This window comes from Monodon monoceros, unplaced genomic scaffold, assembly GCF_005190385.1.
Source record: "Monodon monoceros isolate NGI ecotype Baffin Bay Population unplaced genomic scaffold, NGI_Narwhal_1 Super_Scaffold_5, whole genome shotgun sequence".
In the NCBI taxonomy this organism is placed as follows: domain Eukaryota; kingdom Metazoa; phylum Chordata; class Mammalia; order Artiodactyla; family Monodontidae; genus Monodon; species Monodon monoceros.
The window spans coordinates 103,319,751-103,337,465 of NW_021703782.1; the positions used below are offsets into that span (position 1 = coordinate 103,319,751).

Sequence of the window (17,715 nt, forward strand, 5' to 3'; positions counted from 1 at the left end):
GTGTGTGCATCGGGACCCAGGGGAAGGAGCAGTGACCCCATAGGAGACTGAACTGGACCTACCTGCTAGTGTTGGTGGGTCTCCTGCAGAGGTGAGTGGTGGCTGTGTCTCACCGTGAGGACAAGGACACTGGCAGCAGAAGTTCTGGGAAGTATTCCTTGGCGTGAGCCCTCCCAGAGTCTACCATTAACACCACCAAAGAGCCGGGTAGGCTCCAGTGCTGGGTCGCCTCAAGCCAAACAACCAACAGGGAGGGAACCCAGCCCCACCCATCAGCAGACAAATGGATTAAAGTTTTACTGAGCTCTGCCCACCAGAGCAACACCCAGCTCTACCCACCAGTCCCTTCCATCAGGAAACTTGCACAGGTCTCTTAGATAGCTTCATCCACCAGAGGGCAGACAGCAGAAACAAGAAGAACTACAGTCCTGCAGCCTGTGGAACAAAATCCACATTCACAGAAAGATAAACAAGATGAAAAGGCAGAGGGCTATGTACCAGATGAAGGAACAAGATAAAACCCCAGAAAAACAACTCAATGAAGTGGAGATAGGCAACCTTCCAGAAAAAGAATTCAGAATAATGATAGTGAAGATGATCCAGAACCTCGGAAAAACAATGGAGGCAAAGATCGAGAAGATGCAAGAAATGTTTAACAAAGACCTAGAAGAATTAAAAAACAAACACCTAGAAGAATTAAAGAACAAACAAACAGAGATGAACAATACAATAACTAAATTGAAGAATACACTAGAAGGAATAAATAGCAGAATAACTGAGGCAGAAGAACAGATAAGTGACCTGGAAGACAGAATGGTGGAATTCACTGCTGTGGAACAGAATAAAGAAAAAAAGAATGAAAAGAAATGAAGACAGCCTAAGAGACCTCTGGGACAACATTAAACGCAACAACATTCGCATTATAGCGGTCCCAGAAGGAGAAGAGAGTGAGAAAGGACTCGAGAAAATATTTGAAGAGATTATAGTCAAAAATTTCCCTAACATGGGAAAGGAAATAGCTACTCAAGTCCAGGAAGCGCAGTGAGTCCCAGGAAGGATAAACCCAAGGAGAAACACGCCAAGACACATAATAGTCAAACTGACAAAAATTAAAGACAAAGAAAAATTATTGAAAGCAACAAGGGAAAAACAACAAATAACATACAAGGCAATTGCCATAAGGTTAACAGCTGATTTCTTAGCAGAAACTCTACGAGCCAGAAAGGAGTAGCACAACATATTTAAAGTGATGAAAAGGAAGAACCTACAACCAAGATTACTCTGCCTGGCAAGGATCTCATTCAGATTCGATGGAGAAATAAAAGGCTTTACAGACAAGCAACAGCTCAGAGAATTCAGCACCACCAAACCAGCTCTACAACAAATGCTAAAGGAACTTCTCTAAGTGGGAAACACAAGAGAAGGAAAGGATCAACAAAAACAAACCCAAAACAATTAAGAAAATGGTCATAGGAACATACATATCGATAATTACCTTAAACGTGAATGGATTAAATGCTCCAACCACAAGACACAGGCTTGCTGAATGGATACAAAAACAAGACCCATCTATATGCTGTCTACAAGAGACCCACTTCAGACCTAGGGAAACATACAGACTGAAAGTGAGGGGATGGAAAAAGATATTCCGTGAAAATGGAAATCAAAACAAAGCTGGAGTAGCAATACTCATATCACATAAAATAGATTTTAAAATAAAGAATGTTACAAGAGACAAGGAAAGACACTACTTAATGATCAAGGGGTCAATTCAAGAAGAAGATTAAACAATTATAAATATGTATGCACTCAACACAGGAGCACCTCAATACATAAGGCAACTGCTAACAGCTATAAAAGAGGAAATTGACAGTAACACAATAATAGTGGGGGACTTTAACACCTCACTTACACCAATGGACAGATCATCCAGACAGAAAATTAATAAGGAAACACAAGATTTAAATGACACAATAGACCAGATAGATTTAATCGATATTTATAGGACATTCCATCCTAAAACAGCAGATTACACTTTCTTCTCAAGTGCCCAAGGAACATTCTCCAGGGTAGATCATATCTTGGGTCACAAATCAAGCTTCAGTAAATCATATCAAGCATATTTTCTGATCACAATGCTATGAGATTAGAAATCAATTACACGGAAAAAAATGTAAAAAACACAAACACATAGAGGCTGAACAATACGTTACTGAATAACCAAAAGATCACAGAAGAAATCAAAGAGGAAATCAAAAAATACCTAGAGACAAATGACAATGAAAACACGACAATCCAAAAGCTATGGGATGCAGCAAAAGCCGTTCTAAGAGGGAAGTTTATAGATATACAAGCCTACCTCAAGAAACAAGAAAAATCTCAAATAAACAATCTAACCTTATACCTAAAGGAACTAGAGAAAGAAGAACAAACAAAACCCAAAATTGGTAGAAGGAAAGAAATCATAAAGATCAGAGCAGAAATAAATGAAATAGAAACAGAAAACAATAGCAAAGATCAATAAAACTGAAAGCTGGTTCTTTGAGAAGATAAACAAAATTGACAAACCTTTAGCCAGACTCATCAAGAAAAAGAGGGAGAGGACTCAAATCAATCAAATTAGAAATGAAAAAGGAGAAGTTACAACAGACACCGCAGAAATACAAGGCATCCTAAGAGACAACTACAAGCAACTCTATGCCAATAACATGAACAATCTGGAAGAAATGGACAAATTCTTAGAAAGGTATATAACCTTCCAAGACTGAACCAGGAAGAAATAAAAAATATGAACAGACCAATCACAAGTAATGAAATTGAAACTGTGATTAAAAATCTTCCAACAAACAAAAGTCCAGGACCAGATGGCTTCACAGGTGAATTCTATCAAACATTTAGAGAAGAGCTTACACCCATCCTTCTCAAACTCTTCCAAAAAATTGCAGAGGAAGGAACACTCCCAAACTCATTCTATGAGGCCACCATCACCCTGATACCAAAACCAGACAAAGATACTACAAAAAAAGAAAATTACAGACCAATATCACTGACGAATAAAGATGCAAAAATCCTCAACAAAATAGTAGCAAACAGAATCCAGCAACACATTAAAAAGATCATACACCATGATCAAAGTGGGATTTATTCCAGGAATGCAAGGATTCTTCAATATAGGCAAATCAATCAATGTGATACACCATATTAACAAATTGAATAATAAAAACCATATGATCACCTCAATAGATGCAGAAAAAGCTTTTGGCAAAATTCAACACCCATCTATGATAAAAACTCTCCAGAAAGTGGGCAGAGAGGAAACCTACTGCAACATAATAAAGGCCATATATGACAAACACACAGCCAACATCATTCTCAATGGTGAAAAACTGAAAGAATTTCCTCTAAGATCAGGAAGAAGACAAGGATGTCCACTCTCACCGCTATTATTCAACATAGTTTTGGAAGTCCTAGCCACAGCAATCAGAGAAGAAAAAGAAATAAAAGGAATACAAAGTGGAAAAGAAGAAGTAAAACTGTCACTGTCTGCAGATGACATGATACTATACATAGAGAATCCTAAAGCTGCCACCAGAAAACTACTAGAGCTAATCAATGAATTTGGTAAAGTAGCAGGATACAAAATTAATGCACAGAAATCTCTTGCATTCCCATACACTAACAACGAAAGATCAGAAAGAGAAATTAAGGAAACAATACCATTCACCATTGCAACAAAAAGAATAAAATACCTAGGAATAAACCTACCTAAGGAGGTAGAAGACCTGTACTCAGAAAACTATAAGATACTGATGAGAGAAATCAAAGATGACACAAACAGATGGAGAGATATACCATGTTCTTTGACTGGAAGAATCAATATTGTGAAAATGGCTATACTACCCAAAGCAATCTACAGATTCAATGCAATCCCTATCAAATTACCAGTGACATTTTTTACGGAACTAGAACAAAAAATCTTAAAATTTGTATGGAAACAGACCTGAATAGCCAAAGCAGTCTTGAGGGGAAAAAAAAGAGCTGGAGGAATCAGACTCCCTGACTTCAGACTATACTGCAAATCATACAGTAATCAAGACAATATGGTACTGGCACAAAACCAGAAATATAGATCAATGGAAGAGGATAGAAAGCCTAGAGATAAACCCACGCACCTATGGTCAACTAATCTATGACAAAGGAGGCAAGGATGTACAGTGGATAAAAGACAGTCTCTTCAATAAGTGGTGCTGGGAAAACTGGACAGCTACATGTAAAAGAATGAAATTAGAACAGTCCCTAACACTATACACAAGAATAAACTCAAAATGGATTCGAGACCTAAATGTAAGACCGGACACTATAAAACTCTTAGAGGAAAACACAGGAAGAACACTCTTTGACATAAATCACAGCAAGATCTTTTTGATCCACCTCCTAGAGTAATGGAAATAAAAACAAAAATAAACAAATGGGACCTAATGAAACTTAAAAGTTTCTGCAAAGCAAAGGAAACTACAAACAAGATGAGAAGACAACCCTCAGAATGGGAGAAAATATTTGCAACGGACAAAGGATTAATCTCCATAATATGTAAACAGCTCATGCAGCTCAATAGTAAAAAAACAAACAACCCAATCAAAAAATGGGCTGAAGACCTAAATAGACATTTCTCCAAAGAAGACATACAGATGGCCAGGAAGCACATGAAAAGCTGCTCAACATCACTAATTATTAGAGAAATGCAAATCAAAACTACAATGAGGTATCACCTCACACCAGTTAGAATGGGCATCATCAGAAAATCTACAAACAATAAATGCTGGAGAGGGTGTGGAGAAAAGGGAACCCTCTTGCACTGTTGGTGGGAATGTAAATTGATATAGCCACTATGGAGAACAGTTTGGAGGTTCCTTAGAAAACTAAAAATAGAATTACCATATGACTGAGCAATCCCATTACTGGGCATATACCCTAAGAAAACCGTAATTCAAAAAGAGTCATGTACCACAACGTTCATTGCAGCACTATTTACAACAGCCAGGTCATGGAAGCAACCTAAATGCCCATTGACAAACGAATGGATGAAGAAGATGTGGTACATATATACAATGGAATATTACTCAACCATAAAAAGGAACAAATTTGGGTCATTTGTAGAGACGTGGATGGATTTGGAGACTGTCATACAGAGTGAAGTAAGTCAGAAAGAGAAAAACAAATATCATACATTAACGCATATATGTGGAACATAGAAAAATGGTACAGATGAACCGGTTTGCAGGGCAGAAATAGAGGCACAGATGTAGAGAACAAACCTATGGACACCAAGGAGGGAAAGTGAGGGTGGGATGAATTGGGAGATTGGGATTGACATATATACACTAATATGTATAAAATGGGTAACTAATAAGAACCTGGTGTATAAAAAATAAACAAAATAAAATTCAAAGATTCAAAAAAAAAATTAAAAATGCTTTGTCAAAGAAACTCTGGCAAGCTCGGAGACTTTTAGAGCATGAGCCACACATCTCCTTGCATGGTCCTGCAATAAACCTCTCTCTGCTCAAAAAAAAAACAAACAAACTAGGGTGATCTGAACAAGCTATGAACTTTAGTTAGTAATAATGTACCAAGATAGGTTTATTAATTGTAACAAATGTACCATACTAATATATGCATAACTGGGTAAGGAGGTACATGGGAACTCTCTGGACTATCTTTTAAATTTTCCTGTAATTCTAAAACTATTTTTAAAAATAAAATTTATTTTAAAAGTAATAAAAGCATGAATACAAGGGCACACACTTTACCTTTCATGGATGCAAGGGCACAAACTTTACCTTTCACTTTGGGCTCCAATATGGCTCAGCTATCACTGGCTCTATCCCCGCCTCATTTGAATGGAAGGTCCCAATATTTTGTATATTTATTTCAAGATCATAGATGTGTTTCCACTGAATTTCAGGCAGGATTTTTCCCCAGAAGCAATCCTGAATCTGTAAAAATACTACAGTATGCTATGATATTGAGCAGTCAAACCCCTCAATAAATGAAAACTTTGTTTAAAAAAACAAAATCAAACATCATCTACAAAAAAGAGCCAATTTGAAATTCAGTAACTATAAAATGATACTTTGGAAAAATTGCTGGTAATTTTATTTTAAAAATTAAAAATAATACACTATTAAAAGTGTCTTTAGAAAAAGTCACATGTATCAATGTTCATCTTTGCAGTTTTTTTAATGCTGATACACTAAATATACACTAAGTGCTGCCATTTTTTTCCTTCCAAATAAATATTTTATACATACACCCCCCCCCCAAAAAGCCAGCTGCTTTAGACTGATAGGGAATTCCACAGTGAATCAGCGAATTCCACGGACCAACTGCCAGACTTAATTTGCTGCAAAATGTGTGCCCTGGTTGGAGCAATGTTTTGTGGAATACCATGTTGGTGGATAAGGCATTCTGTAAGTCCAGGGATAGTGGTATTGGCAGAGCATTTGGGCTGGGAAAGCAAATCCATACTCAAAAGAAGTATCTATGCCAAGGAGAGCAAAGTGCTGCTTCTTCTATGATGGAAGTGTGCTCTGTAATCCGTCTGCTACCAGGGACGCTCTGGTCTCCCTGGGGAGTGGTGCCATATAGCGGGCTCAGGGGACTACTGTGATGGCCTGTGGAAGAGAAAGAGAGTCCAGGTTCCTGTGGTCTAGACTATGCAGGAGGGCTGGAGAGCTGATGTGACCCTGAAGTTGGCTCGTGAAGGTATATTACTGGCCCTGCCCACTGGATGTAAACTGCTGGTGATAAGAGAAGAGGTACCAGATGTACTGATGAGCTCCAGCCAAGAAATGACATCAGAACAATAGCTGCGATTAGAATCACCACCTGATGGGACTTCCCTGGTGGTCCAGTGGTAAAGAATCCGCCTTCCAACGCAGGGGACGCAGGTTCAATCCCTGGTCGGAGAACTAAGATCCCACATGTCACGGGGCAACTAAGCCCACGTGCCACAACTAGTGAGCCTGAGTGCCACAAACTACAGAACGCACACACCACAACTACAGAGCCCACACGCCACAACTAGGGAAGAAAACCCGCACGTCACAACTAGAGAGAAGCCCACACGCTGCAGTGAAGAACCCGCGCGCTGCAACTAAAACATCCCGCCCTCCGTGCTGCAACGAAGACCCGACGCAGCCAAAAATAAAAATAAATACATAAAATAAATAAATAAATATTTGAAAAAAAACTACACCTGACGAAGTTTACTATAATCCACTGCCATTGTCCAAGATCCATTGTCTCCGTCTTCTGTACAGACCCAGTAGGTGAGTTGAAGGGGGATGTGATAGGAATCGCCACCCCTGCATCTTCCAAGTCCTCGATGGAGACACATCTCTGCAGCCCTCAGGAATGTGGCCTGCTCTGGTTTACCAGTTTGGTAGGGGGCTTCCATCTGGCCCTTCCTCCCATAACAGATCAGGGAGCTGCCCGTTGCTGAGTATGTCATTTCCAACTGAGCATTCGAAACTGGGAAAGTAACCCTGACCTGTGTTCAGGGACCCACTGGGTCCAAGTGAGCTGGATGTGAGCAAAACTCTCCTAGTTACCTGATTTGATTTCCAACAGTGTTTTAAAAACATGACGATACACAGAGAAAGACAAATATCATATTATATTGCTTATATGTGGAACCTAAAAACAATGGTACAAATGAACTTACTTACAAAACAGAAATAGAGTCACAGATGTAGAAAACAAACTTACGGTTACCAGGAGGGAATGGGGTGGGGGGAGAAATAAATTGGGAGATTGGGATTGAGATATATACCCTACTATATATAAAACATAACTAATAAGGACCTACTGTATAGCACAGGGAACGCCACTCAATACTCTGTAATGACCTATCTGGGAAGAGAATCTAAAAAAGAGTGGATATATGTATAACATTCACTTTGCTGTACAGCAGAAACTAACACAACATTGTAAATCAACTATACTCCAATAAAAATTATTTTAAAAAACGAAGCCATAACTCTCTCACAAAAACAAAAACAAAAACATGACCATACGTTCTTGACATTTCTCCCATAAAGAGGTGGAGATTGTGTCCCTTTCTCTTGAATCTGGATGGGCTGTTACTCCTTTGACCAATACAGTTTAAAGGAAGTGATGCTATGTGACCTCTGAGGCCAGGCCTCCCAAGGTGATGGACTTCTCACTTTATTTGCTGGTACAGTTGCTCACGGAACCCCGAGTCGCTGAATAAGAAGCATGACTACTCTGAGATCATCATGCCGGCACTCAGGTCAACAGTCCCAGCTGAGCCCTGCCCACCAGCCATCGCAGCCAAGGCACCAGTTATGTGAGAAAAGCTGTCTTGGACCCTCCAGAGCAGCTCATTACCAGCTGAGTGCCATTGAGTGATCTCAGCTGACACCAAAAGGAAGAGGAGAATGTCCCACTGAGCCGTGCCTGAACTCCACACCCATAAGATAACGAGACATAAGAAAATGGTTGTAGTTTGTTACATAGCAAAGATGCCCAGAATACCTTCAGAAGCCCTTACTCTGACTGGACCACAGTGGCATTTTGGGTCTCCTGGAGCTAATGTCAGCTCAGAGCCAACATCCAGTAATTCCTAAAATATCTGGCATTTCCCCTTCTCCAACACACAGTCGTCACTCAGGCCTCAGGTCCCTTTGGGGGAAAACCAGGAGGAAAATGCATGGTATACAGTCTTGGCTGTGTAGTGAATCCTTCCTCAAGTGGATCCAGCCTCCCCTTTCATTCAAGGGGCTCTGCGTCTATGAAACACCTGGTCCAGGCATTGGTGGGCATTGGCCAACATTCTCTACTACGTTGCTTTAGTTCAGACTTCTGTTTACCAGACCTAGAGCTTTCCTGTTTCTACAAATCAAGATTTTCTTACACCGTCCACCTACTTTGGCCTTGGGGGTGTCATGATTGATTGATCATCAATTACTAATAATTTCATCCCCCTGCACCACCCCCCAACCAGAGAACGTAGTGAGGGGGTGAGTGAGCAGGAATTGAATAAAAAGTCCACTCAGGGAATCCCCTGGCGATCCAGTGGTTAGGACTCCGCACTCTCACTGCCTAGGGCCCTGGTTCGATCCCTGGTCTGGGAACTAAGATCCCGCAAGCAGCGAGGTGCAGCCAAAAAAAAAAAAAAAGTCCACTCAGCATTTGAGCACTCCCGTGAATCTTTTGGATACTTTCTTCTACATTCTACTAAAGGAATCCTGGCATCTCAGCTTCACTCAGTGTAGGCTACCTTGGGACCAGCTTTCAATGAACCAGCTGAGCAACTATATACCGCCATTCGCAGTTGCTTGAGCTAACACAAGGAATCCAGGATCTCTGCTTAGTGCATCCACCCACTTCAACACGTTATACTCCTTCCATTATGATGCACCTCCCTTTGTGTCTATTCCCATACATGTTTCCCTGCTCATATAAGCTGGAGACATCTTGAAATACTTTGGTGTGCATGATGCCTCCTCATGGGTCACACCTTGTACCTAATATCCTGAAACTTGCCGGTCTTGAGTCGGGTTATAGATCTAGAAGCAACGAGAGGCGGGAGATGGTCTTGAGGAAGATCATTATGCCTCGGCCACTAGGGTTTCTCCAGGCACGGGGATAACCTCTAGCTCATCACTCAGACTTTGGCTGGGAATTCAAGACCCTGAGCTCATCTTTTTTCCCTAAGTTTTCCGGTGCACTTAGAAGCACCCGAGCAGCCCCACAGTCCTGATGCTCTCTATTTCCAGTCACGCTCTATGCCAACAGCTGCTTGGTCACCCAGAGCCTTCTATAGGCCTTGACTCCAGGGACTGAAAGGTGATCATTTAAGTGACTGCTTCACAACTGCCTGCCATGGATCACCAATGTCCCCTTTACCCCAGCAGCAGGGTCCTTAAAAATGCCTCTAAATCTGCTTAGATTGGAACAGCGATGCCAGATTCCCCTGGAAGCATCACCAGTGCCAATGACTGTATCAGGCAGGACTGGGTCAGGAGGCAGAGCCCTGTGAGTGTTATGGGATATGGATTTGTCATGGGGATTAGGTTTGACATGACTGTGGGAGGAGCTGGGAAGGCGAAGGTCCAGAGGGGGAACTGGAGGGCCAGAGAAAGAGCCTCCACCTGGCAATCTGAAAAGCCAGGCGTGTCAGGGCCTATTGGAGTTATGGCTTCTGGGGGACTCTCGGCCAAGCCTCTGGAGGTGGGCTGGGGGCTGCCGTTGGTCAGGGGGGCCAGCAGGGCAGGACATAGAACTGGACGCAGAGGTGAGGAGAGTGAGGACAAACTGGCTCCACTGGCCACCCTGGGTCTGCCTGTCTCCACGTCTGATTACTATGACCTTCAGAGAGTAAAGGTCACTGCTTCACCCTCACTTTCCACCCTCGCATACAGGAGCCATACAGGAAGGCATACTGGGAAATGTACTTTGGCACCATGCACACGTCTCCCTACCTGAATCTCCCCTCCGCCCCTCCTCCCAGGCTGGGCTTCTCCTGTACCAGCACCTCCCCCGTCTGCCTGATGGCTGCTCCGCCTCTGCCAGCAGACTGTGAGATCCAAGATGCTGGGCTGAGTCCCCCGACTCATCACTGTGTGACCAGGCCCTGGCACAAGCTTGGAATAGAGCGGCGCTCTGTGTTTGGCAAATGGACAAGTGAATGAATGAATGAATGATGGCCGTTGGGTGCTAGGAACACAGGGAGAAAAGTCAGACAGAGAAGAGGTTAGATGTTGCCCCCAGTATTGAGTACTTATTCTCTGCAGGGCCCTGGGGAGAGGCTGAGGGTGGAGGAGGGAGGCGGAGATGAGCTGACCCGTGAGTGACCACGACACATGTGGGTGAATGTGTCCAGCACCCTTGGATGAACCCAGTAAGAGACTTGGCGGGGAGCTCAGAGGAAGCGAGGCCACTGTCAGCCAGTGAATCATGGAGGACTTCCTGCAGGGGTGTCATGGGGGGAGGACTGAGACAGGTCGAGTTAGGTGGGGCGGGTGCCTTCCAGATGGAGGAAAATGCTTGTGCAGACACAAGCCCAGGGCACACACCTGAAAGAGTGAGGTTTTTGCTTTGCCCTCACTTCAGGCTGATTTCTAGGTTTTGATTTCCAGGGTAATCCCTACTATTAAGGAGGATGGTGGTCTTGGGAATGCCCTGGTGGTCCAGTGGTTAAGGCTCCAAGCTTCCACTTCTGGGGACACAGGTTTGATCCCTGGTCAGGGACCGAAGATCCCACATGCATGGCACAGCCAAAAAAATAAAAAATAAAACAATTTAAAAAAATGGAAGATGGTCTTGTTCACATTAAGATTACTATTCACATTAGTATTCATGGTGTAAACAGGAGGCACAAACAGAAACCTAGTTCCTGAGTTCACTCCTGTCTCCTGGCTCAGCCTCTCGGGTCCATTCTCTACAACGTGGCCAGAGGGATACCTCTAAATCCCTCCATGGCTCCCCATTGCCCTTGGGATGTGGTCCAGCCTCCTTAAGATGACTCCAAGGTCCTCCTCTCTCACCTCCAGGCCTTCCCACGGGCTGCCTCCTCTGCCCAGGGCACTCCTCACCCCTTTAATGCTGCCTCCCAGACCAGCCTCTCCTGTCGCCGCCCTGGGCCAGGGATTCCCTTAAACTTCCCAACTTACCACTCATCAGGTTTGTTGGATTAGAGTCCTCCCCGGTCATCCTTGTCATCTCTGTTCACCCCGGAACCCTGCTCAGCAGCCTGAGCTGGCCTCCCAGGGCCACCCTGTAGCCTGGCTGGGCTCTGGAGCCGGGGGGACCCACAGCTGTGAAGGGCACACAGATGGGGCTCTAGAAATTCTTAAGTAAATGGCTGAAATTGTGGTGTTTTCACTTACTTTGTTCTCATGTCATTCTTGCAAACTTTGAGGTAAGTTCTGTTATTATCCCCACTTTTTAGACAAAAGAACAAAGGCTCAGAGAAGGGCACATGGATACTGGCTGTGCTCAGCTTGGTCTGATTCCAGGGACCAATAAACAAATAAAGGCAGGAGTCTGAGTAAGAATAAAGGAAATCAGGGGGAAGACTCTGGCGAGTTACTGATCTTTGTTTTTTTTAAAAAATATTTATTTATTTATTATTTATTTAGGCTGCACTGGGCCTTAGTTGTGGCATGCGTGTGGGATCTAGTTCCCCATCCAGGGATTGAACCCAGGCCCCCTGCATTGGGAGCGTGCAGACTTACCCACCAGACCACCAGGGAAGTCCCTAATTGTCTTTTAATAAGCACGTGCCGTCCCTACTCCAGGGCAGGCCCATTGCTCACAGTGGCAGTGACCTGCTGTTATTTGTTCACTTTTCCTGAGAGGGAAGAAAGCAGGCCTCCCGGGCTGGCCTGGTTGGCACATTTCAGTCTGAGGGGCCTCTCTGGGGCAGGCGTCACTCTCACGTGCTGCCGGACCTGGCGCTTCTGAAGAGGGACTCCGGAGCCAGGGTGTCTGGGCTCAAATTCCAGCTCCACCACGTACCAGCCTCATGACCTTGGGCAAGCTACCTCTCTTGGCTTCAGTTTCCCCATCTGTAAAATTGGGATAATAATAGTAGCTACCTCACAGGGTTGTGGTGAGGATTAAATAAATTAATATTTGTAAAGAACATAGAACAGGGCCTGGCATGTAATAAGTCCTGTATTAGCATTTGTTTACCCCCCACCCCCCATATATATACAATTGTTAGAAGATGTTTGAGAGTAATTTGAGCAGCACATATCAATTTTTTTTAAGATTTATTTTTTATTGAAATATAGTTGATTTACAATGTTGTATTAGTTTCTGGTATACAGCAAAGTGATTCAGTTTTCTATATATACATATATATATATACATACACACATACATATATATATTTTTTCATATTCTTTTCCATCATGGTTTATTACAGGATAACAATATGGAACTTTTCTCGAATGTGATGTCATCCTTGTGCTAATCTTCTCTAACTTGTTCCAGTTTTCATATATGTGCTGCCAAAGCAAACATGCACATAGAAAAGTTTTAAATGTGCAGCAGCCGCTCAGCAATCCCACTTTGTGGAACCTGATGGACACCTTCAGAATATCCATAATGATAAATATTTAAGAATGTTTCTTGGGCTTCCCTGGTGGTGCAGTGGTTGAGAGTCCGCCTGCCGATGCAGGGGACAAGGGTTCGTGCCCCGGTCAGGGAAGATCCCACACGGCGCGGAGCGGCTGGGCCCGTGAGCCATGGCCGCTGAGCCTGCACGTCCGGAGGCTGTGCTCCGCAAAAAAAAAAAAAGAATGTTTCTTGGAGCATTATTTGTAAGGACAAAAAGTTGGAAACAACACAGATGTTCATCAGAAGGGGAGTGGTTAAACAAATTCTGGACATCCCCAGATGGAACACCACGCAGGGATGAAAAGAGTGAGTCGTGTGTATGAGGTTGAATCATCTGAAATTGCTGATATCTGGCCGTTAATGATTTGCAAAGTAGTGACGGCAACTTCAGAGGATTCAATCTAATACTGTGCACTTGTATTAGAGCAGTTTGAGCTGTGGTGACAAACAGACCCAGAAGTGTTATGGACAAACACAACAGAAGTTTGCTGCTAAAGTAACAGTCCCAGGTTGGGGGGATGAAATAAATGATGGGGGGGACGTCTCTTCCATGAGGTGATTGAGGGACCCAGACTGAGGAAGAGTCTGGTATCTTCAACGGGTATTTTTCCCAGGCTGTGTGTTAACTCCGGCCAGAAGGGAGAAGGAGCGCCCAGGCACATGAGGGAGGCTTTATGGCCCTGGCCTGGACGGGCACCCCTTACTTTGGCTCTCACTCCATTGCAGACAAATTAGTCATACGGCCACACCTACCCACGAGAAGGCTGGGAGAAGTGCTCTAGCTGTGTGTATGGGAAGCAGGAAAGGCAGGGTTTTGCGGATGGATGGGCTGTCTCTGCCCCAGTACTCTCTAAGCCTCAGTTTCCTTATCTTTATTATGCGGGTAATAATAGTAGCTACTGCACAGTAAATGGCATAATACGTGTGCATTCAGCAGAGCCCTTGACCCATAGTGAGTGTTCCATAAATATTCAGGTGGCAGGCTACCTCCCAGAGGTCCCTTCTGGAATCGAGTTCCAGTTGCCCACAGGCGTAACTTGCCTGACTGTGGCAGACAGCATTTCCCCACATGCCCTTGTTACGGTGGGTCACTGACATTCCCCTATCCTTGAACCTGGGCAGACCTTCATAACAGGTGGTGGAGGTGATACTGCCTGACTCCTGAGGCTGGTCCTAATGGGCAACATGGTTTCTGCTTGGCGTTCTCTCTCTCTCTATCTCTCTCTCTCTCTCTCTTTCTCTGTCTCATGCATGCAACGGTTACTCTTGGAACCTAGCCACCATGTTTCTGGAACCTAGACCTGAAGAGGCTGTGTGTGGGGATTTCAGCTGACAACCCCAGCTAGGCCCCCAAAGGACAGCCAGCATCCACTGTCAGATGTGTGAGCAGGGAACTTTCGGATGACTCCAGCCCCAGGCTTTGAGTTTTCCAGCCGAGGCCCCAGACATTGTGGAGCAGAGATAATTCATCCCTGCTGTCTGCATTCCTGACCCACAGGAATCAATAATCAAATAATGATTGTTGTTTGAAGAGACGAGATTTTGGAGTAGCTTGTTAGTCAGCAATAAATAACTGATAGAGTGATGCACTTTTTAGTCTTCCCTTTCCTTGTCTTATTCCCCACTCCCCTTCTTGTTTCTCCTGGGACAACCTCCCACATCACCCACCTGCACCCACCTGTCTCAGGGTCTGCTTCTGGGAGATCCAGCAAGGCAACACGTTATTTGGAAAAGATACATGTAGAAAAATGACAAATGGAAAATTATTGGATGCCTCTTCGGGAATGAGTTTGAGAACCAGAAACTTTACTTTTTATTCAACATCTGTCTGAATTATTTACATGTTAAGCAATTCTTCATTATAATTTTTAAAAGTATAAAAAATTTCCATAAAACCTTGAGTCAGGTCTCATCAGATCCAGTGCTGGACCCAGTGAGCAGATCTCTGAGCAGGTGAACTTCAGACTTTTTGTACTCGCCGTTAGTGGAGCTGGGGTGTGGTGACTTTTTCCTTTTTTCAATGCTTTAAATAAACTTTAAAAATTGTGGGGCTTCCCTGGTGGCACAGTTGCCGATGCAGGGGACACGGGTTCGTGCCCCGGTCCAGGAGGATCCCACATGCCGCGGAGCGGCTGGGCCCGTGAGCCATGGACGCTGAGCCTGCGCGTCCGGAGCCTGTGCTCAGCAACGGGAGAGGCCACAGCAGTGAGAGGCCCGCGTACCGCAAAAAAAAAAAAAAAAAAAAAAAAATTGTGGTAAAATATACATGAAATTTACTATTTAACCATTTTAAAGTGGCATCAAGTATATGCACATTGTGGTACAACCATCACCACCATCCGTCTCCAGAACTCTTTCATCATCCCAAGCTGAAATGCTGTACCCTGGCCCCTGGTGGCCACCATCCTCCTTTCTGTTTCTGTGAATTTGACTCCTCTAGGTCCCTCATATAAGTGGAATCATACAATAGTTATCTTTTTATGTCTGGCTTGTTTCACTTAGTGTGGTGGTTTCTTAAGTGGTCCCAGGATAACTTGCCTGGTCACCGCCATCCATGACCACACTTCCTGGCACGAGACCTGTACTCGCGCTGCACAGGTGTGGCTGGTGGGCATGGCTGGCAACGTGGCAGGCAGACGGGACTGGTCCAGACACTCTGCTGCAGACGAGCTCACGGTGCCTCCCCTTTCCCAGTTCCGAGCAGAATTGCTGGGCGAGGGTTAATCAACATTCAGTCATGTTTCCAAGTTTAAATGGAGCATTTGTTTAATTATGTGTAAGTAGCAATACATTGTGGCCATTATCTAAATCACTATTTTATTTCCTGGATGTGGTTTCATAATGCAGGGTTTCTGCTCCAGCCTAGCATCATTAACAGAGAAGTTAATGAATATAAAAGCGTAAAGGCTAATTACACTTTAATTTACAATCATGGTCTCATTTTGGGACCACATGAAATCTGTTTTGAAAACAATTAAAAAAAAAAAACCCGCTCTTGCCCTGGTAAATGGAGGGACCCCGGCCAGGAGCCCAGCTCTGCCTGCCACGTAGTGGCTGAGCGTAATTGGCTGGCACCGATCCCCTCCCTGGCGCCGTTACTCGGAGGCTGGTGAGGCCAAGTTCACCGCCCTGTGACTCTGTCTTTTGTTTCCAGCAATTTTCCTCTTGCCTTCTTGTGGCTGCGGGGAAGAGTTGGGGGAGCCCCATCTGGGGCACTGGTGGTCTGACCGTGCAGCTTTGATGTGGCATCACATCGAGCCATGACAGTTGCAGTTACTTAGTAGTTTTAAAAGTGGTGGTGATGGAAATTGGTGGTGGTGATGGGCGAAAAGCTGACATTTACTAGGTTCCTACTGTGTGCCAGGCACTGTGCTGGGTACTTTTATATATATTATTTATTCCTTGAAATTGCTCATCAATGGCAATTAGTCTCCCTGAAATTTGAATTCATTCCTCTGAAATGTTTAATGGAACTATGAAATCATTGTTAATTTTCTTAGGATAATAATGGCATTGTAGTTATGTAGAAGAATGTCCTTATTCTTAGGAGACGAGAAGAAGTTTGTGGGTGAAGGGTCATGATATCTGCCACTCACTTCCAAATGGCCCAGGAAAAAATATTATATATGTATATATATTTATATATAAATGTTATATATTTTAATATGTATTATATATAATATATGTATATATATTTTATATATGTATAGAGAGAAAAAGAGAGAGAGTGAGAGACAAAGAGACAGAGATAGAGAGAGACCCAGAGAGAGAGACAAAGAGATAAAGGGCAGAATATGAATTGGTGTTGAATCTAGATGGAGGGTATACAAGTGTTCATTGTGCAATTCTTTCAGCTTTCCTCTTTTTCTCCCAATTGAGGTAAAAGGTCCATTTAATTAAGCCCAGCATTTGTCTGTATGATTTTGCATTATGGATTACTGGAGTCTGGAATAATAATTAATCAGGTAATCGAATAATAATTAATTAAACAAATATGCAAAAAAGCAAAATAAAACCACAGAGGGGATGGCCTGCAGTGGGGCTTCTGAAACCCTCAATTCAGGCTTCCCTCGTAAAGAACAATCATTTAAGAACATCCCACCAGCTCCTGAGCATTTGTGCTAGGGCGGGCAGCAAACGGCCCTCTTAGTATTAGCTGAGCCACCCCCAGGAATTCATCCACAGGAAATATCGGGGTAGGGCTCCAGCATTATTCATGTTAAACTTAACAGTAGGGACAACGGAAATAGAAGAATCTGAAGAGAAAACAATAAAGTGCATTTTAAGACTTTCTGTATTTTCCACACACGTTTGGGGGAGGCTCTGCCCTCCCCACCCACGTGGGGCGGGGCGGCTGGCAGCCGTATGACTGCACCCCCTTGGCCATAGCTGATTGGATCAGGACAGACCCTGGTACTCAAGCTAGGCCAATCAGAATGCCTTCCCCAGGAATTTGGAAAAGGGACGAAGAAATCCCCGATTCAGTCTGAATCTGGGAGCTGTCAACAGCAGTTTTCTGCCGGGTGGGCTGAGGAGCCTGTGTGCCGCCAAGAGTATGGAGCA

General features: G+C 43.8%; 1 pseudogene; it reads right to left on the minus strand.

Annotated features, from left to right (window-relative positions):
• Positions 1 to 12,961: 12,961 nt before the first annotated feature.
• Positions 12,962 to 13,052, minus strand: LOC114884845 (annotated as a pseudogene).
• Positions 13,053 to 17,715: the final 4,663 nt, after the last annotated feature.